The 21,603-nt window shown below is 39.3% G+C and overlaps 1 pseudogene; it reads right to left on the bottom strand.

Moving 5' to 3' along the window:
* Nucleotides 1–341: 341 nt before the first annotated feature.
* Nucleotides 342–1,803, bottom strand: LOC120073507 (annotated as a pseudogene).
* Nucleotides 1,804–21,603: the final 19,800 nt, after the last annotated feature.

The following is a 21,603-nucleotide window of genomic DNA, read 5'->3' as shown; positions in this document are numbered from 1 at the left end:
TGAAAAAATATATGGTAAATAAACCTAATACATCTAGAAGCTATGATAGGTTAACTACTTAACCAGTTTTAATGAAGGCTATATTTAGACCCATTCAATCTTGTGTAGCACATTAAACTCTTTAAGGTTCAAGATCAACCTGAATGTAATGGACATACTGTAGCCATATACATTTCATGCTTTGTTTGTAACAAAAAAGTAATTATATTATCAGCAATTCTGAAATAGGTGCATAAGGGTAGAACCTGATAGCAATCTCTCCATGTTCAGAAACCAGAGTTGCCAGCTGGTTGAAGATATTGCTCAATTCATGAATGGTGGATTCAACATTTTGAAGAGCTTTAGCTCTGCTCTGCATGTAAGTATCTTGTAATGGAACCATCTGTTGCTGTTGCTGCTGCTGCTACAACAACAGTAAGAATAAACTTGAATCCATACAGAGCAAAACATCCTATTATCAAGCAAATTTTAACAAAAAAATTTGCATTCATTTTCTTACATCCCAACAATTTTATAAGTCACAAAAGAAGCTAACTCATTAATTAAACAACAAAAAGTGAACTAAAATTCTTACTTTAATTAAAGAAACTTAAAAACTTAAATGGGGAGGTGGCTAACCCAACATCAAACTACGTTAAGTAGAAATAATAACCTAAATACATTTTTTCTGAAAAAATTATTACTTGGGGAGAGATGTCTACTTGCTAGTTTTTTTTAGGTAAATAATGCTTTGAAAATAACAAGGCTCTTATTGAACCAAAATAAGAGAACACAAGTCAACAACTAACTCAAGGGATCGCAATAAAGATCAAAATGACAATCAAAAGCAAACAAGATATCAATGAGTAACTATATTTATACAATATAAGCCCAACAAAACACCATCTAACAAAATGATTCAAAATGTTTACTTACCAGCATGATGACTTTGATGGTGGATTCGATCAATTTGGTAGTCGGTTTGTTGAGATCCCATAATGTCCAACATGACATCTACAAAGTCTTTAGTATCATTATTCTTGGATTCAAGATGTTCATTTATGATCCTTTCAAGAAACCTATCAAATACTTTACGAACAGATTTTGCACGTCGGATCAATCCTTCAAGATCAAGAGGTTCAATAAAAGGAATGTAAGTCCCCAAAATTAAAAGCTCCAAGTAGTTTGAAGGTCTCTTGTATCATCCCCCTTAAAACCCCTCTCATCAATTTCTTTATCTTCAAATTTCCTCCCAAAGATCATAAGACATATCATATTTGCATTGAGAGAATATACTTTGGAAGAAAGATTTACAACCATGCCACCTTTTGCAGCCTCACGAAGCTCCTCAATCAACAGCCCAACTTCTTCCATTCTCATTGCTTTGAATGAATCGAGTTTGTGGCTGCTAAGCAACTCCAGAGTTAACATTTTGCGCACGTTCTGCAAATAAGGCCCATATTTTGCAACTATGATGCTGTTTTGGCCAAAATACATGTGCTTTAAAACCCCATTAGGTGGGCGATTTGCAAAATCAAGATCATGGGTTTTCAGAAACAGCTCTGCGGCTTCAGAGGATGACACAACAATGGTGTTTACAAGGCCTAGTTTCATGTGCATTATGGGTCCATATTTTTGAGACAAGCGGTGAAGATCTCTATGAGGAAGCTTTCCTAACAAATGAAGGCTACCGAAAATGGGGAAACCTTTAGGACCAGGAGGCAGTAATTTCTTGGTTTTGTTAATCCTATGCAGCCATTGCCAAAGGACGAGTGGAAGAGCAAGCAGATGAATGATAATAATAATGATCCAAATCAAACCCATTTTTGGTGTTGAGTTTGAGATTAGCCATCCAAAGTTTAGCTCATGAACTGGAAATGTGGAGGAAATGTGGAGGAGGGAAGCCGAAGTTTTGAATTCCATAATACAAAGAGCTTTGCTATATGTATATAAAGAGTACTACTAATACATCCCTTTTCTATATATATAAAAAAAGAATTTTTAATCACTGTTAAAAAAAATAAGTGTTAATAAATTAGTTGTACGTTGGGGTGCACCATAGATCGGTGCAACCCATCTAAGCATTTTCCTTTATATCTATATATCTATAAGATGGAGACAAAATGTACGAACTATAAACAAAAAGTTCACCTAAAACACGTGTATCACTTGAAATTTTCATTTTATATTTGTTAAAATTTTATTTTGGTCTTTTGTATCTTTAAATATATTAATGTTTTACCACATGCAAATGCACACATGTTTTTATTGAAAAAAATAAAATAGATACTTTTTATAATTTAGATAAAATATTTTTGGTTTAAACATTATTTTAGTCCGTGAATTTTGAATTTTATTCTATTTTGATCCTTCAATATTCATAATGTTTGTTTTAGTTCCTTAAATTTTTATATAATGTTTATTTTAGTTGCTCCGATTACTTCTCTATTTATACTTAACCGAAAAATTAGATTACCAATTATTTTAGGGCAAATAGGCACCATGTTTACCATTTGAGTCGCCTACAACCCAGTGATTTCACAGAAAAGCCTGAACTTTTAGGAAATCATCGCCTCTTACATCTAACTTTTTGCTACCACCGGCAATTAGCATTTTCTAGTTCCTCAATCCATGTCACTCATGTCATTGAACGACAGATTCAATTTTGTTTGCTAATTCCTCTATTTCAGCTTCCTCTACCATTGCCATGAACAACATCCACCATAGCTTCTCACTCAATGATTAAAGGAAAAAAATAAAAGGAAAACTTAGAAGAGTAGGGAAATGCAGCCACGAAATCATATGGGAAATAGGGAGAGATCTCTATTTGTCTTCATTTGCAGCAGAGGATCAATGTACCATTTTTTATACACAAAGTACGCCCCAGAATTATGATTTTTGAATAATCAATACAATAAAGTAAATCATCTAAATCACTATTAATGTGGCAAGACCTCAATGGAGATATAGAAAGAGATCACGAGATTATGGAACTAACTTTGTTGGGAGATAAACTTTTTAATGTGACCATGCTTACTGCACAATTGCTCGTATTATCATGGAAGTGCTTCTCATATTATCATGATTTTTTTAAGAAAAAAAAAATTGTCATATTTCTGGTATTGGCGCTGTAAACTCAACAAAGCATATAATCCAGTGTTGGGCTTGCTTTGCTCTAGTCGACGAAATCGTTATGGTGGGTCTAAAAGCGTTGTCAGCTTGTTTAATAAACTATAGCCCATTTTTCTGCTTATATTTACTCATTTTTTTTTGGGTAATTTTGGGATTACATTTCTAATCCTCCTCTTTCGCTCATTCAGATCTGTTGAGGGTGATGAATTGGAGTTGATCCAACACTGATGGAGCTCCGGTGAGTTGTGATGGTGGTCGGAGTTGTAAGGAGAGAACTTGGCCTTGGAAAGAATGAGAGTAGAGGAGGACAAAGCTATGCGGATAACATTGCTAACGAGGATGAAGGGGGAGGTGAAGGAAGTACGTGTTGAACCACCTCGCTTTTCCGTCAAGTTAATAACCGAGAACTATGTGTTGTCGACCTCGCTATTCCGTCATGTTAATAACAGAGAACTTAACCGTGGGGACCCAAACCAACCAAAAAAATGTGAGGACTAGAAATAGACATTTTCAAAGTTGAAGGATCAAAATAGAAGAAGTTCAAAGTTTAGAGCCAAAATAGTATTAAACAAATATTTATTTTCTATAGATTTATAGAAATGTCATCATTTAGTGAAGTAGAAGCTTTGAATTCCATAATGCAAAGCTTTGCTATATATATCTCCAAGACGTGGACAAAATTTGGAATATAGCCAAATTTTAATTTGAGAGAAGTTTTAGATCTTACCTACAATTTGATTCGGATCTAAGGATAAGAACTAGAAATTGAAATAAAATTTGAAATATGCCCATTTGAATTTTAACGGAGATTGAAATCCAAAATATGATTTGGATAGAATTACAATCTTAAACTAATTTTGATTTGAAGTTTGGATAATCTAAGACTTTGAACTTGAGATTTGGATAAATAAGGATTCAAATCTTATTCCGGCCTAAATTATTATTACTATTATTATTATTATTTAGTAAAGTTGAATATGGGCCTTCAAGTTTGCCTACAATGAACCACCTTTTTTTTTTTTTGTTAAATTGGATAAATCCCAAAAAGAAAAAAAAAAAATCAATTTAACCAAAAATTTGTTAGATCTTCTCAAATGCTATGTGTTTAGTTCAATCTAAAATATTAACTTTTTCTCCAAATTTGGCTTTTAAATCTTAACCATTTTTTATTATTCATCTATAAATTGAACTTAGAAACCTCATAGAATTTACATTGAGTGAATCAACTCCATTGTATCTGAAAACTTCTGCAAGAGCTTTTTATTATTTCTTCAGCTTTTTTTTATGCATCTTGTTTTGCTTCGTCGAATGGATGAAAACAGAGCACTCTCTCGTGACTGATCCTATTTTTTTTTTCTTTTCTAATTTCTTCTGTATGCTTTTTTCACCTTTTTTTAAGGCTTTTGTGGTTGATCATCTCCTTCGGGACCCATGGACATTACGTTGCACTTGATGTGTGGTCACCGACGACATTGACTTTTGCTTCTATTAGATTTTTTTTACCGTCGGTTTCTCATGGTGTTGAGATGATGTGTGAGAGAGGAATTGAACAAAGTCTTCTTTTTTTTTTTTTTTTTCCTTTTTAATTTCGTCATTTTATGAAATTTTTTTTTCTTTTCTTAATTTTTCTTTCTTCTTCCTTGTTTTTCTTCGCTTTCAATATTTTTTTCTGCAAATTCTTTTACCACCATTGTTTGCGACGTCACTGTAGTCTAGCACCATAGAGATGAAGCCACCCATCGCGGATGGTGATGGTGTGGATTCGTATGGATTTAATTTGCTTGAGAAAAGGATAGGGCCTGCTGACATGAGCTTGGGAGGGAATGACATAGTAGAGATAGATTTAGTGGGAAGTGAGTGATTTTAGGGGGTGGTGGATGTGTAGAAGAAGAAGAAAGATTTAGGATTTTTTTTTTAATCAAAAGTTTGGTTTTATCTTTTAACAAAACATTTTGTACTTTTTTTAGTTTTTTTTTTCCTTCTTAATTTCCTTTTCTTATTCAAAATTTTCTTTTACACTTTTTTTCTTTCATTTTTTTGTTCTTGTTTCACATTTTTTTTTCATATTACTCTTTTCTTTCCTTTTTTTTTTTTAATTCTTTTTCATTTTTTGTTCTCTTTCCTTTCATTTTTTCTTCTTCTCTTTTACTTTTTTTTTCCATATTTTTCTTTTCTTCATTCTTTTTTTTTTTTATTTTCTTCTTTTTCTCTTTTATTTTATTTTTTTCACATGTTTTTTTTCTTTTCCCTTTTATTTTTCTTTTATTTTTCTTTTATTTTTGTTTCTTTTCTTTTATTTTTTGTTTTTCTTCTTCTTCTTTTTTTACCTTTTTTTTTTAACCTTTTTTCCCACTTTTTGTTTCTTCTCTTTTAGAAACAAGTCAAATTTAAACAATGAACTGAATCTAACATTTTTTCTTTTTGCAATTTGCCCTCTCCTTTTTTTATGCATAATTTTTTTTTAATTCACCATTTTTTTAACAACTTGCCCTCACTTTTTTTTTACAGGTGGAGTGCAACGAACTTGAGCGAAGCTTCACATGAATTTTGGTGATGAAGCGATGTCGCACTTGAATTTTAGGGAGGTGGAATGTACCAAACTTAAGCGAAGCCACACTTGAATGTGAAGATGAAGCGAAGCCGCACTTGAGTTGTGAAGATGAAGCGAAGCCGCACTTGAGTTGTGAAGATGAAGCGAAACCGCATTTGAGTTGTGAAGATGAAGTGAAGCCCCACGCCATACTTTGAGAGATGAAGCGAGCCACGCCATACTTTGAGAGTTGAAGCGAGCCACGCCATACTTTCAGTGTTGAAGCGAGCCACACCATACTTTGAGTGTTGAAGCGAGCCACACCATACTTTGAGAGTTGAAGTGAGCCACACTCTACTTTGAGAGTTGAAGTGAGCCACACCATACTTTGAGAGATAAAGCAAGCCACGCCATACTATAGAGATGAAGTGAGATGAAGTGAGCCAAACGATGGAGATGAAGCGAAGCCGCGCCATCAGTTTGGAGATGAAGCGAAGCCGCGCCATCAGCTTGGAGATGAAGCGAAGCCGCGCCATCAGCTTGGAGATGAAGCGAAGCTGCGCCATCAGCTTGGAGATGAAGCGAAGTCGCGCCATCAGCTTGGAGATGAAGCGAAGCCGCGCCATCAGCTTGGAGATGAAGCGAAGCCGCGCCATCAGCTTGGAGATGAAGCGAAGCCGCGCCATCAGCTTGGAGATGAAGCGAAGTCGCGCCATCAGCTTGGAGATGAAGCGAAGCCGCGCCATCAGCTTGGAGATGAGGCGATGTCGCGCCATCAACTTGGAGATGAAGTGAAGCCATGCCATCAACTTGGAGATGAAGTGAAGCCACGTCATGACTTCGTAGATGGAGACATTGAAGATGGAGTCGAGCCATGCTCACCAACCATGAACTTGAAGATGGAGCGGAGCCATGCACACTAACCTTGAACTTGAAGATGGAGCGGAGTTAGATACATTGACCTTGAACTTGAAGATGGAAGCAGAGCCATGCACATTGATCTTAAACTTAAAGATGGAAGCGGAGCCATGCACGTCGATCTTGAATTTTAAGATGGAAGCGGAGCCATGCACGCGGATCTTGATCTTGAAGATGGAAGATGTCCATGTACGCCAATCTTGAACTTGAAGATGGAAGAGCATCAATGGAGCCTTTGAACTTGAAGATGAAGGAGCATCAGTGGAGCCTCTGAACTTGAAGATGGAGGAGCATCAGCGGAGCCTCTGAACTTGAAGATGGAAAAGCATCAGCAGAGCCTCTGAACTTGAAGATGGAGGAGCATCGATGAAGCCTCTGAACTTGAAGATGGAGAAGCATCGACGAAGCCTTTGAACTTAAAGATGGAGGAGCATCGACGAAAACTTCGCGCTTGAGTTTGACGAAACATCGGCGAATACTCTGCATTTGAGTTTGATGAAGCATCGATGAATCATCGACATCTGAGTTTGATAAAGCATTGGTCAATCCTTTGCACTTGAGCTTGAAGTATTGACGAATCCTTCGCAATTAAGTTTTACGAAGCATTGACGAATCCTCTACACTTGACCTTGAAGTATCGATGAATCCTTCACATTTGAGTTTGACGAAGCATCAATGAATTATCGACATCTGAGCTTGACAAAGCGTTGGCCAATACTTTGCACTTGAGCTTAAAAACTTGATGAATCCTTTGCAGTTAAGTTTGAAATATTGGCAAATCCTCCGACTTTGAGCTTGACGAAGCATCGATGAATCCTCTGTACTTGAGCTTGAAGTATCAACAAATCCTTCGCAATTAAGTTTGACGAAGCATCGGCGAATGCTCTGCATTTGAGTTTGATGAAGCACCAATGAATCTTTGACAGTAGGTTTGACTTTTCGACTTTGAGCATGAAGATGGCATTGCAAAGCCTCCAAACTTGAGCATGAAGATGGAGCATCAATGAGACCTCTAAACTTGAAGATGGAAAAGCATCGATGGTGCCTCTGCAATTGAAGATAGAGGAGCATCAACGAAGCCTTCGAATTTGTAGATGGACATTGAAGAAGCCTCTGAAATTGAAGATGGAGGGAAATCAACAAAGCTTTTAAACTTGAAGATGGAGGAACATCGACGAAGCCTCTAAACTTGAAGATGGAGGGGCATGCAATTTAACCCTTGAACTTGGAGACGAAGAAGCAACAGTACAACCATCGAATTTGGAGATGGAGAGGGATCAATGTAACCATCAAAGTTAGAATTATAAAAACAATAGTGCAACCATCAAAGCAGCAGTCTGATCCTCGAATTTGAAGATGAAAAAATAGCAATGCCAACATCTGTGTGGAGGAAGCAGAACAGCAATAACTTTTAGAGAAGGAGCGAAACTGCATGGAAGAATATTTTTTAGGGGAAGCAGGGAAGTCGCACCAAACTTGAACTTCGAAGAGGAAGAAATGAAACATCCAAATTTGACTTCAAAGAGGAAGTGGTTAAGCCTCTGAACTTGACTTTGAAGTGGAAGCGAAGCGCCATTCCAAGTGTGTGCTTTTAATTTACTGTGTTAACTCCTTAAACGGATGAATATCTTCAATTTTGTTGTGTTGCCCCCACATGGATGAACATCTTCAATCTGTCGTGTAGCGCCATATGTAGGGTGAGTATGGTACCCTTTTTATGGACTAAACTTAAATCTCTTTAAGTTGCCTGTGTACCCTTGAAGAAAGGGATCAAGTCATGACGTAGTTCAAATATATATATATATATATATTTTTGTGAATTGAACTTGTAGTTTCTTTTAAGCTGCCTACGTACCCTTTAAATGACAGGGATCAAGTCATAACGTAGTTCAATAAAGAGATTTTTTTTGGGTCGTTTACCTTTTAAGCTCATGTGCGCCAGGAGCATCATACAATTTAGGCTCTTAAGATAAGAGCTTCTACATTTAAATTTTAGAAGCTCTTATTTCATCATTGTTTTGATCATCTCTTTATTTGTAAGATTCGTCAATATGATTAGTCTTGGCTTCACTATCAAGGAACTTTATGTATTTATATCAACAAACAATTTCCTCTTCATGCGTGAAGAAACACGACTGTGAATCTTTTTGTCGTTGTTTTCTTCATGAAATGATGTTGCCTTCAAACAATTTTATCCTTCCTTTATGTTGATCTGTTGTTGTTTTGAGATGATCAAAAGAAGATGTTGAAGGTCGATCTTTCTTTGATGTGAAGATACTTAGCCTCTTAAAATCTAAAGTTCGAGTTGTAGTAGACATTTGACATTGGTTTTCTTCTTTTATCGTGGCCATACTCAATCTTTGGAAGATTGGAGATCGAGTAGTTGAAGGCTTGATACGATCGAAGATAGTTACTCCTTGCCTGGTTTCTTTTGAATCATTCACTTCTTTAATAGTTATATGGTTGTTGTCAACTTCCGCTATGTGAAGCCCGAATTTTAATTTCCCTACTTGAGCAAGAAAGTAAAGAAATTAACTGAATATAAGCTAAACCTTATGTTAAAGAAAACTCTAAGTTTTTAAATAGATTTGTTTAGTAGCTTTGAGATCAGCCTTAACTAGGGAAAATTTGGTTAAATATGAAACTAAACAAAACCATGTGTTTGGACAAAGTTTATAGAGGTTATAAGAGGAAAAGAATAGAAGTCAAGGACAACCTTGCATTAAGCTTGTAAGGTTGGACGCATGTTGGCCGAAGCAATGGCAAGGAGTGCTGCCTAGGGGTTGCACATGTGTGGGGGTGTTGAGATACTGCGTGAGTGGGAGCAAAAGCAAGAACTATGAGCACAAGGCACTAAGACTGGGCATGCGTGCTGACTAGTATGCGCAAGGCGTTGAGCGTTGTGGGCAATCGCGTAGTTGCATGCGGAGCTACACGAAAGGTGATGGTGCTACACGATCGACAGAACCACTAGACGATAGTGTTAAACAATGAGCTCGGACACGCTAGACGATAAGTGTAGATGCCAAGACGATGAAAGCGTTGGGTAAAAGACGCAAAAACTACACGACGGGCAATACACGATGAGCGTGAGCGCTACACGATAGAAGAAACGTTAGACAATGGGGCGTTGCACGACAGACGAGGGCGCTAGACGATGATGCTACGCGATAGAAGGACGTACTAACCGAAGGGTGTAATGCGTTAGGCGATAAACGCAAACGCTCTGCGATGAAGTTATATGTTAGATGATGAGTGACAGCGAGAGATTACTAGACGATGAGCTAGGCGATGAGCAGAGGAACTACACGATGAACTAGACAATGAGCCAAGCCATGGTGGACACGTGGTGAAGTGCCTATGTGTTGCAAAGGCTTGTGGTACATAAAACTTGCACGGTCGAATGGCATTAGTCCTGGACAAGAGACTAAGGACGTTGGCAAGCAACAAGGGTATGCTAGCGTTAGTCATGAAGTACGCTTTAACAAGAGGCTAGGGGATGGTAAGAGAAATCGTGAGGCATTAAGCTGAGACTTAGGTTAACCAAAGGATTAGTATGTGTTGGTAATACGCTATGCACCAAGGATACCCGAGGGTATATGGGCATATAGGACGGGGCTGGAGCAGGCACTATGCGTGGAAGATTTCAAGGGTAGAACGCATATGCCAGGAGTAAGCCAGGTGAAAAAAAGGTCTACAGTCAAGAGAGGACTTACGATATTGTGGGCGTTAGTATGGCCTAAATGGTGCGTTAATGAGAGACCTATGGGTAGATAAGGTTAAAGTCGTACGGTCAAGCAAGCATGCGACCAAGTTAAAGGGGTGATGCATTGATGAGGTAGAACGTGGAGGACAAGTCGGAAGTACCAACTTGTCTGGACATGTGGCGAGCTAGGGAAATCAGAGATCTCATGCAAATGAAGTGGACAGCTAAGAATACATGCAAGGAGGGACTTGTGCATTGGCTAAGGGAAAAGAAGACACTTCAATATCATTGTGGCAAGGGGCTGCATTGACAATAGGAGGAGAAGATGACTGGCCATGCAGCCAAGCAGAAAATGTCGGGTTGGGCGAGATTTTGTACGCCTATAAATAGGGGGCTTGGGACAAGGAAATCTCACAACTCACTCGGGCCATTTAAGTAAAATCAGAGCAAGAATATATAGAGAAGAGTGATAACGGGCAGAAATGCACGTTATCATAGTACTAAGTTCTTAAACAATGTTGGATTACGTTGATGAAATATGTTAAATTGCATCCATTAAGCATAAATTCTATAATATTGCAGTCGCACACGTCCAACGCATTAGAGTAGTTGATCTTTATATTTTTGTGCAAAATATGTGTTAATGCAATGCAAAGATTGCGATCATAGGAATACCTTAGTCGAGCACAACTTCACTGCAAGGCTTTGCGTTGATCATGCTCGCAAACATTCACCCAAAAAGAATCACCACAACTTGGCCGGCACAACATGGTGGGCACATCTAAGTGAAAGGATAATTAAGATAGATGGGACAGAAAGCTGACGGCAGTCGGATCCAAATTAAGTTGACAGCCGATAACGGTCACAAAGTACATTCAGCTTTATAGGTGACAATTATCCGATGCATCAGTCAGGAATTAAAGTTGTCCCATCTGTACAACCGGGAGAGAGAAACCACCTTTCACCATGGAAATTCTATAAATACCAAGTGCATTCTTCAGAGAAGGGGTTAAGCAGTCGATTACATCATCACTTTACAAGTTCACACCTCTGCCCATAGTTTTCTTCCATTTTAAGCTAGACGCAAGGAAGAAGGTGTGCCGATAGATTGCTCCAACAAGCTTGGAAAAACACCGGAAGCTTCAAGACAGAGAGAGGGTCGATGCCTATGGAAGCGGGAACATTTGTAAATCAGAATAGAGACTCATTGTAAAAAGCCTCGGTCAGCAAGGAATTGCTACCAGGCTCTCTATCTTTATTTTCCATTATCATTTTGTAATCAACTCAGTTATAAGAATGGAATGTCTTTCTCTATATTTGTTCACTCTTTGTTATTTAAGCATGAGTAGCTAAATTAGTTGAATGGGTAGAGAAGTAGTTCGCTAGCATAACGAGGGAATCTTCATCTTTGTGATTATCTTGTTTATGTATGCTTCATTCGTCTATTAGAGATAATCGGGAGGGTAGTCAAAGGACAGGATCTAGACTTGGAAAGGTCAGGTCAGAATCTAGGTTTGGAAGAACCAGATTAGAACGCATAAACGGGAGATAGGCGCTTAGGAATGAGCACTATTTGTTATTAACGCATCACATGCATCTTAGCAATAAGGTATGATTGTATGTGGTCACCTTGCTTTCATGCATTTTGCATCAACGCATAGGACAAGAGTAGAGACTTAGGGATAAGCTTTATGGACATTTTGCATTCAACACATGCGTCCTAGACTTAGGAGCATCGCATTTATATTGGGAAATGACTTGTTGTGCATGGTTGTACCATGATCGCAAGGTTTGATGCATTCCCGAGTAACGCTAGCTAAAAGTCCTTCTCAACCTGTTCATCGCATACTCATTGCATCTATCAACGCAACTATCTTTCTCAAATCCGCCGCCTTTATTTACTTCTTTTTTTCATCAACACAACAACACACCCACACTTTATTTATTTACTCGGTTACCACAAAATTTTCACAACATTATCAATGTAACTATTTACACATGTCCCTGTGTTCACCCTGGACTTACCAGGAAACTCAAAGGAATTTACACTTGAATTCCGCTGGGGAAACTTGAGTGCACAACACAATCCATCAACGCATATCATCCATATTTCCATTCAATAAAATAATGCATCAAGTTTTTGGCGCTGTTGCTGGGGACTTTGACAAAGTAGTTGTTAACGGTAATTTTTGTGATTTCTTTGCAGAAATCTCAATCTCTGGTGAACTACGACCCAAAGATTGAGAGAACATTTCGAAGGAGACTACGAGACCGCCAACAGCAACCATAATCCGACAAAGAAAAGATGGCGGAGCAGTCTGGAGGTGGAGCACTAAATGATAATAATGTTATGGCGAATCTGATTCTGTTGGAAAACGATTGCAATAGGCCCATTAGGGACTATGCATCGCCAAACCTCTATGATTTCTCTCCGGGAATCATAAGGCCTACCCTCGACGGAAGCAGATTTGAGATGAAACCGGTGATGCTGCAGATGATCCAGACTGCAGGTCAATTCGGAGGAAGACGTGGCGAGGATCTGCATGCCCACCTCCGAAGTTTTATTGAAATCTGCAATACCTTTGTGTTCCCGAACATCTCTGCTGAAGAAGTTCAACTAACATTGTTCCCATTTTCTCTCTGTGATTAGGCTAGGAAATGGGCTTATTCGCTCGAACCAGGAGAGGTTAGTTCTTGGGAGTAGGTAGTGGAGAAATTCATGAAAAAGTATTTTCCACCTACCGAGAACGCAGGACAAAGAAAGCTTATTACTAATTTTGAACAAGATATGGACGATCGCTCAGCGATGCTTGGGCGAGGTTTAAAAGGTTGGTTCGAGATTATCCACATAATAGGCTACCAGACTGCCTTCAAATGGAAATTTTCTATCACGGTTTGAATCCTGCTTCACAGACCGCTGCCAATGCGGCAGCCGCTGGTGGTTTGCTTGACAAAACTTACGAAGAAGCGAAGAATATTCTTGACCGCATCTCCAAGAACCATGAAGACTGAAGGGAGAGTGACTAGAGATTGAGAATCAAAGATTCCGACGCAAATAACAGGGCCATTATTTCATTACAAAACCAAATGATCGCAATAATGAATTTGATTCAAGGAATGGCGATCAGCAACCCAACACCGCAAGGTGGGCAAATTAACGCAATAAGTCAAAACACCGCAAGGTGTGCGACTTATAGTGATGGGCACGCGATGGAAGATTGCCCGCAAAATCCATAGTCTGTATATTTTGTAAAGAATAATCCCTTTTCAAGCACTTACAACCCCGGGTGGAGAAACCACCCCAATTTTGCTTGGAAGAATCAACAATAAAATTTTCAATCTGTGGCACAAAAAGAAGGGCCACCAGGATTCTTCCAATGCAACAATAGTCAACAGAGCAACCAAGCAAGTAGCTCACAACAACCAACACAATCTTCTTCTCTAGAGAGCCTATTGAAGCAATATATAGAGAAAAACGAGATAGTGCTTCAAAGTCAGGCTACATCCATCCACAACCTCGAATTGCAAATGAGCTCAAAAGTAGACCGCAAGGGGCGTTGCCAAGTTCAACAAAGCTTCCACGCAACCCAGGGGATCAGGAAAAGAGCAATGTCAGGTTCTGACATTTCGCAGTGGAAAGATTATGGAAGGAGAAAAGAAGGAGCGGAACAAATCAACTTCCATTGCAATTGACCCTGAAATTGTGGCAACGCAAGAAGAAGAAAAAGAAAATGAAGCAGTAGAACCCGAGGTTGCGTCAACCTCAAAGTCAAATGAAACAGGAACCGTGAAAGTTTAGTTACCAACCTTTCCTCAGAGGCTAAGGAAGAAGAAAAACGAAGAGGTACAGTACCAACGCTTCCTGTCTATGTTAAAACAATTACATGTTAATATTCCTTTCAGTGAAGCAATTGAGGAAATGCCTACCTATGCCAAGTTTTTGAAGGACATGGTAACTAAGAAGAGAAGTGCTGGAAAATTTTCCACAGTGGCATTAACGCAAAGTTTCAAATCTATTATCCTACTGAAGATGAGCGATCCTGGAAGCTTCACTATTCCTTGCTCCATGGGAGGGCTCTATATTGGGCAAGCCCTGTGTGACTTGGGGGTCAGCATAAATTTGATGTCACTGTCAATCTTTCGACAATTAAATGCGGGGTAACTTGTGCCCACATAAGTGACACTCCAATTGGCTGACAGATCTCTGGTTCATCTAGAAGGTAAGGTGAAGGATATGCTGACCATGATTGATAAATTTATTTTGCCAGCTGACTTCATCATCCTAGATTATGAGGCCAACAAGGATGTACCCATTGATGTGCTCAAATTGATGTGCACAAGGGAGAAATCACTTTGAGCATAAACGAGCAGAAGCTCAAATTTAATATAATTCGTGCCATGAAATTCTCGGATGAGAAAGATCTACAAGATTCTGAGATGACCTGAATTTGATCGAAGAGAAAAAGTCTGATGAAGAGTGTGAAAAAGAGGATGCCAGCGCATCCGTAGTTGCATGCAATGCAATCGTAGCAAAAACAAACAAAGAAGAAGGAACGATCACAATGCAAGAAGAAGAGCCAAAAGAAGAAAGAAAAACAACGCAACCTTCCCTCGTGGAACCACCAACCCTTCAGCTAAAAACCCTACCAACACATTTGAAGTACACATTTCTGGGGCAGGATGAGAAGCTGCCAGTGATAATTTCCTCTGCGCTCAATGAAGATCAAGAGAATGCGTTGATGAGCATTCTCAAGAAACATGAGCGAGCAATTGGCTGGATGCTCGCTGACATCAGAGGAATTAGCCCCGTGTATTTCATGCATCACATTCGTCTCGAGGACGACCACAAAGCAACTATTGAAAATCAACGCAGACTTAACCCTGCAATGAAGAAGGTTGTCAAAAAGGAGATTATCAAGTGGCTGGATGCAGGTATTATCTATCCTATTGCAGATAGCACGTGGGTCAGACCCGTGCAATATGTGTCGAAGAAAAGAGGAATGACGGTAGTCCCAAATGAGAACAATGTATTAATACCGCAAAGGACCATCACTGGATGGCGCATCTGTATGGACTACCGCAAATTGAATGCGGCCACAAAGAAAGATCACTTCCCTTTTTCATTCATCGATCAAATGCTGGACAGATTAGCATGGAATGATTTTTATTGCTTCTTGGATGGGTATGCCGGGTATAATCAAATCATGATAGTTCCTGAAGACCAAGACAAGACCACATTCACCTGCCCATATGAGACATTCACTTTTCGCCGCATGCCATTTGGCCTTTGCAATGCGCCAAGCATGCTCCAAAGGTGCATGGTGGCAATTTTTTCAGATTATCTCGAGGACTCAGTGGAAATATTTATGGATGACTTCTCCGTTCATTGGAACACGTATGAAGTCTACCTAGCCAATTTGGAGAAAATTTTGAAGAGATGTGAAGAGACGAATTTAGTGCTCAACTGGGAAAAATGTCATATTATGGTAAAAGAGGGTATAGTGTTGGGACACAAGGTCCCGAGAAGGGTTGGAGGTGGACAAAGTAAAGATCAACGCAATTGAAAAGCTTCCACCTCCAACCAGCGTGAAGGCTGTGCAAAGCTTCTTTGGGCATGTTGGATTCTATAGACGATTTGTTAAAGACTTTTCTAAGATTGCATGACCACTGAGTGTGTTATTAGAGGCGGACAGAAAGTTTGAATTTGACAACAATTGCCTCAACGCATTCCGAGTTTTAAAGATGCGCTGATTACTGCGCCCGTCTTGATTACTCCGGATTGGTCACTGCCGTTTGAAATCATGTGCGACGCAAGCGGGTATGCGATGGGAACCGCGCTAGCATAAAAGAAGAAAACTATTTTTCACCCCATCGAATATGAAAGTAAAACTCTGAACTCTGCTCAAATCAATTATACCACCACTGAAAAAGAACTCTTGGCTGTGATTTTTATATTGGAAAATTTTCGAGCATATCTATTAGGAACCAAGGTACTCATTCACACTGATCACTCGACAATCAAATATTTGATGACAAAGAAGGACGCACAGCCGAGGTTGATCAGATGGGTTCTCTTCCTTCAAGAATTTGATATCGAGATAATTGATCGGAAAGGGACAGAGAATCAAGTTGCGGATCACTTGTCCAGACTGGAAAATCCCAAGGTTGACCGAATGAATCTGAAGTGAGTGTCATGTTTCTGGACGAGCAGCTGTTCCACATAGAAGAATTTCCCTGGTATGCGGACATCATCAATTATTTGGTTTGTGAATAATTTCCTGAAGATTACACATACCATCAGCAGAAGAAGCTCAAACATGAATGTAAGCATTATTATTGGGATGAACCGAATTTGTATAAAAGAGGTGCAGACCAAATCATTCAATTATGCATACCAAACGGTGCTCAACAACACATATTGTCACAGTGCCACGATTCACCATATGGAGGGCACTTTGGAGGACAACGTACTGCAGCCAAAGTTTTGCAAAGTGGATTCTTTTGGCTTTCTTATTTAAGGACGTTGCTGACTACGCAAGGAAATGTGATCAATGTAAACGCATCGGCAACATTTCATGGAAGAACGCAATGCCAATGAACACTATCTTGGAGCTGGAATTATTTGACATCTGGGAGATTGACTTGTTGGGACCATTCCCTCCTTCGCATGGAAAACATTATATCTTATTGGCCGTCGATTACGTTTCTAAGTGGGTAAAGGCAACTGCATGTGCCGCAAGTGATGCGGCGATAGTCTCCCAGTTTCTCAAGAAGGATATTTTCACTCGTTTTGGCACTACCCGTTCCATCATAAGTGATGAAGGATCACATTTTGTCGATCACAATATCAAGGAGTTGCTACACATGTACAATATCCTCCATAAGGTGGCCACCATATACCATCCACAAACAAATGGTCATGCCGAAGTGTCCAATAGAGAAATCAAGTTGATACTCGAGAAAGTAGTAAAGCCTTCGAGAAAAGATTGGGCAATGAAGCTTGATGATGTGTTGTGGGCATATCGAACCGCATTTAAAACACCTATAGTTATGTGATAATTGGCAGAAATGCCAGTTATTATAAGCCATTTTATTTAGAATTATGAGGACTAACAGGTAGAAAACGTAGTGATAATACTTAGAATTTGTGAAAAATCGAGTTTTGCATCGATAAGCACCTAAAACCTCACTGACCCAATATTCTGCATTATTCCGTGCCAAAGTGTCTATTTTTGTAGCTATCACAGGAATAAAACGCATGCATTTGTAATAAGCAATCACAGACAAACGCATGCACTGAAGCCAGGCGATAGCAAAAGACGAACGCAGACGACAACCCCATGCGTCCAACGCATGGAAGTTGTAGTAATCGCATGGGTCCAACGCATGGAGAACGTAGTGAATAAATAGAGATTGCGGCCACGGAGTGAAAACCATAATAGAAGATTGCAAGATGGGTAGAACACATTAATAACTTCAACTAAATTCAACTCGGACGCATACCTTGGGAGTATCAACAAGATAAGACGATGTGACAACGCCCATACCGCGACAAAAGCAGCAGTGAGCCATACCTCCATCATTACAGTTGTCGGTGTCCAAGTTTTATAAATAGCCCTTGAGACCTTCATTTTGAGACATCCGAGCTTCTACCTCAAGGCAGAAGTTTGTGATCACAGATGAGAGCTTGAAAGAGATTTCCAATGAGAATTCTTCATCTCCACAACCCAGACCGAGTGACGATCAGAGCATTCGCCGGAGATAGAGCTCGAGAGAGACATCTCCACCATTCAACCATGGCACCACCGGCAGCCTTGACGCAGAGTCCTTCATATCCCTTCTAATTTCTGTATTATATTACACTTTAGCTTAAGATATTAAGATATTGTGTGATCAATGCAAACCTTAATTCCTTCATTATTGTCTTCTTCATCATCTTCATCTCTATCATAATTTATCTTCAACGTTTATTTATCAAAGTCAATCGCATGTTTAATCGTTTAATCTAGAGATAGGACGCATGTAGCAACCCACCGAGAGGTGCGCATTGTGTGAGTATAGTGAGTTAATCCTCTTTGTTTGGTGAAAGGCTGTGGCAACGCCTGTCTATAGGATGTTGCATTGCTTGTCTATAAGTTAAGTAGCCGCATCTAACTGCCTAAGAAGGTAAGGGATGGAATGCACTAAGCAAGGTTCGTATTGTTCCTAGAGACAGGCACAATCTTATGCTCGACCAACCATGCACTATAGAGATATAGACATGCGGATGACCACCTAGAGGTGTGATGCGTTAGTGAAACGAGCTGGGATTACTCGGGCGATTTAAGATAATAAATATTACCATGCGTTAATGGTTGTTGTGTCTCTATTTATTCTCATTGCAAGTCTTTTATTGCTCAATCTATTTAGTAGGAGTAGAGTAGTGTGTAAATCATTTTAAACCTTATTCGTTTTGTTTTTATTCTTATTTATCGCCTCAAACGCATCACCTCACAAAAATTATTGAGTGACAAGTCCCCATGTTCAACCTCGGATTACCCAAGAAACTTGCGCTTGTGTTATAGTTGGCGCAAGCGTAAGAAAACTTGTGATAGGAACGCGTGATCATTGCATGCTAAGATTAACGCATCATCATTCTGATGCATGACCTCAGACGCATGGGAGCAAACGCATCAGTTATGTCTAACGCATGATTTCATGTTCAAACCCATCCGTCTTTAATAAATAAAATAAGACAAAACGCGTCCCTAAATGATCCCAACAGTATGTCCCCCTATGCGTTGGTATTCAGCAAGGTGTGTCATTTTCCTTTGGAGCTGGAGTATAAAGCATTGTGGGTGGTCAAGAAATTGAATTTTGATTTGAAGAAAGCAGGGGAAGCCCAAAAACTATAGCTAGTCGAGCTAGAAGAATAGACGGTCAACGCATATGAAAATGTGAAGATTTACAAAGAGCACTCCAAGCGCTGGCATGATAAACGCATATGCGCTAGAAACTTCCAAATCGGGCAAAAAGTCTTACTATTCAATTCGAGATTGCGACTCTTACCGAAAAAATTAAAATTGCACTGGTCCAGTCCCTTCATCATCAAAGCTATATTTCCACATGGTGCGGTGGAACTAATCGCCGAGGATGGTAGTCGAACATTTAAAGTTAATGGACAATGGATAAAGGCATATTGTGGAGGAGATCTCCAGCCAACACAATCTTCGCAAAGTTGAAAAACCCGGATTATTGATAACTTGTAGAAATACAAGTTATTTATACTGCTTTATTTAGATATTGCGGCCAAATAAGAGGAAAGTTGCATCAATTGTATCGAAATTAGCTAAGAAACACAAGAATTATAAGTTGTCGTCAATACACCCACTGACACCATTGCGATGGTAGAAAAGAATATTTCAAGTCTGTTTTGCAGGAAATCAAGTCATCGTATGCGTTCATGGCTCAAGAGAAAAAAGATTAACGCATCTACGTCGCATTGCGCCAATCATTTAGAAATGAATAAACGATCAAAGAAATGACGCTGCATGCGACAATCGATCAAGAGCTTTGCGATCAATGCAACTTCAACTGTATGCAGTAATAAAAAACAACACGCATGCAGGCACACGATCGAAAGATGCAAATAAGAAATGCAATTGTAGAGGATTTTGACACGTGTACAACTAACCGTTGTGCATTTTCGACGGATTGATTGCATAACAGAAGGAATATTTATTCCACCATTTTCGGAATTTCCAAAACAATAAAGTGGGAACCACATGGCCGAGAGTCAGAGCATTCATCTATAAATACCTTCAGAGAATTCACTAAAAGTAATACTTGATACGAGGCTATTTTGATATTTGTATATTGAGAGAGAGGCTGATATGAGTGCTGATCGGAGAAGATCCGGGAAGAAAAGAGGCAAGGCCGAGAGGTGAGTCTCAGGGCGAATCATTCCAAATCCCCACCATTAAGCTCCTGTCTCTTATACACATCTAGATGTGTATAAGAGACAGCCATAGAGATGTGGGAACACGGCCGATCACCAAGAGGTGTATGCCAAGGGAAAGCGGAACCGTAGTTATATCTTTAACGCAATTAATGAACTTGTGATGTTTGTACTAATTATCTTTTCTCTTTCTATTTCGTACATAAAGCCTTGCCACCGCATAACACGATTCTCTATATAATCTTTACAATCAGTCTCAAACTTGGTATCATGTATCATGTAACCTATATCTTGAATCATCATAGCTTAGGTTTATTTTTATTGCACTTTATTTTACAACACAACTTTATTTTATCACATTTTACTTTACAACATATTTTACTTTACCGCCTGTACACACCTCACTTTTATTAAATTGAAAAACCCCCAGTCGCATATATAACAAATGTAACACAATCAACCTAAAACAATCCTTGTTCATTCATTCATATTCATTATTATCCTTATGCTTAAAGATTAAAATATTATGTCTATAAGTTTATGGCATCGTTATCGGGGATTAGTTAACAGTTATTGTTTGAGAATGTTTGTGGTATTTTGCAGGACAGATCTCTTTGTACTGGCTATTCAACATGGAGAGTAGTCTGACAGTTTATGAGTATTGGTACCGAACCAGAATTCGTAGCTGACCCAGAGATCGAGCATACATTTCATGCACAGGCATGCCAGAACCAAGTGAGGCGAAAGAAGGCAGCTTATATGGCAGATAATAATGATAATGTGGCTCCTGTAGGAAATCAAGGGGCAGTACGGCCATCGCAAGATCCAGTGTAATCCTGGTTGGAGGAACCATCCTAACTTCGATTGGAGAGGGAATCCTAACCAAGGAGGGCCAAGCAACCATCAGGGTGGAAATTTAGGGAATCGGGGAAACCTTCCTCCTATTCACCATAATTCTAATCAAGGGCAACAAAGGCAATCACACAATCAGTAACCCTCATCTTCAAACACCTCCGGAAGCTCATTGGAGGCCCTGCTCAAATAGTACATGGATAAAAATGACACAGTGATGTAGGTGCAAGCATCTTCAATTCGAAATTTGGAGATTCAAGTGGGGCAGCTGGCTTCTGAACTTAGAAATAGAGCACCTGGAACGTTGCCCAGCAACTCTGAAGCCCCCAGATCTCATGGAAAGGAGCAATGTCCCTGAAGACATTGGGCAGGCAAGCTGGACCCTGTCTCTTATACACATCTAGATGTGTATAAGAGACAGGGCCAGTTGGCTTCTGAACTTAGAAATAGAGCACCTGGAACGTTGCCCAGCAACTCTGAAGCCCCCAGATCTCATGGAAAGCTGTCTCTTATACACATCTAGATGTGTATAAGAGACAGCACCTACAG

The sequence above is a fragment of the Benincasa hispida genome, chromosome 3 (assembly GCF_009727055.1).
Source record: "Benincasa hispida cultivar B227 chromosome 3, ASM972705v1, whole genome shotgun sequence".
NCBI classification, from domain to species: Eukaryota; Viridiplantae; Streptophyta; class Magnoliopsida; order Cucurbitales; family Cucurbitaceae; genus Benincasa; species Benincasa hispida.
Note: the sequence above shows the minus strand (reverse complement) of the source record. Positions and strands in the feature narration are given on the sequence as shown.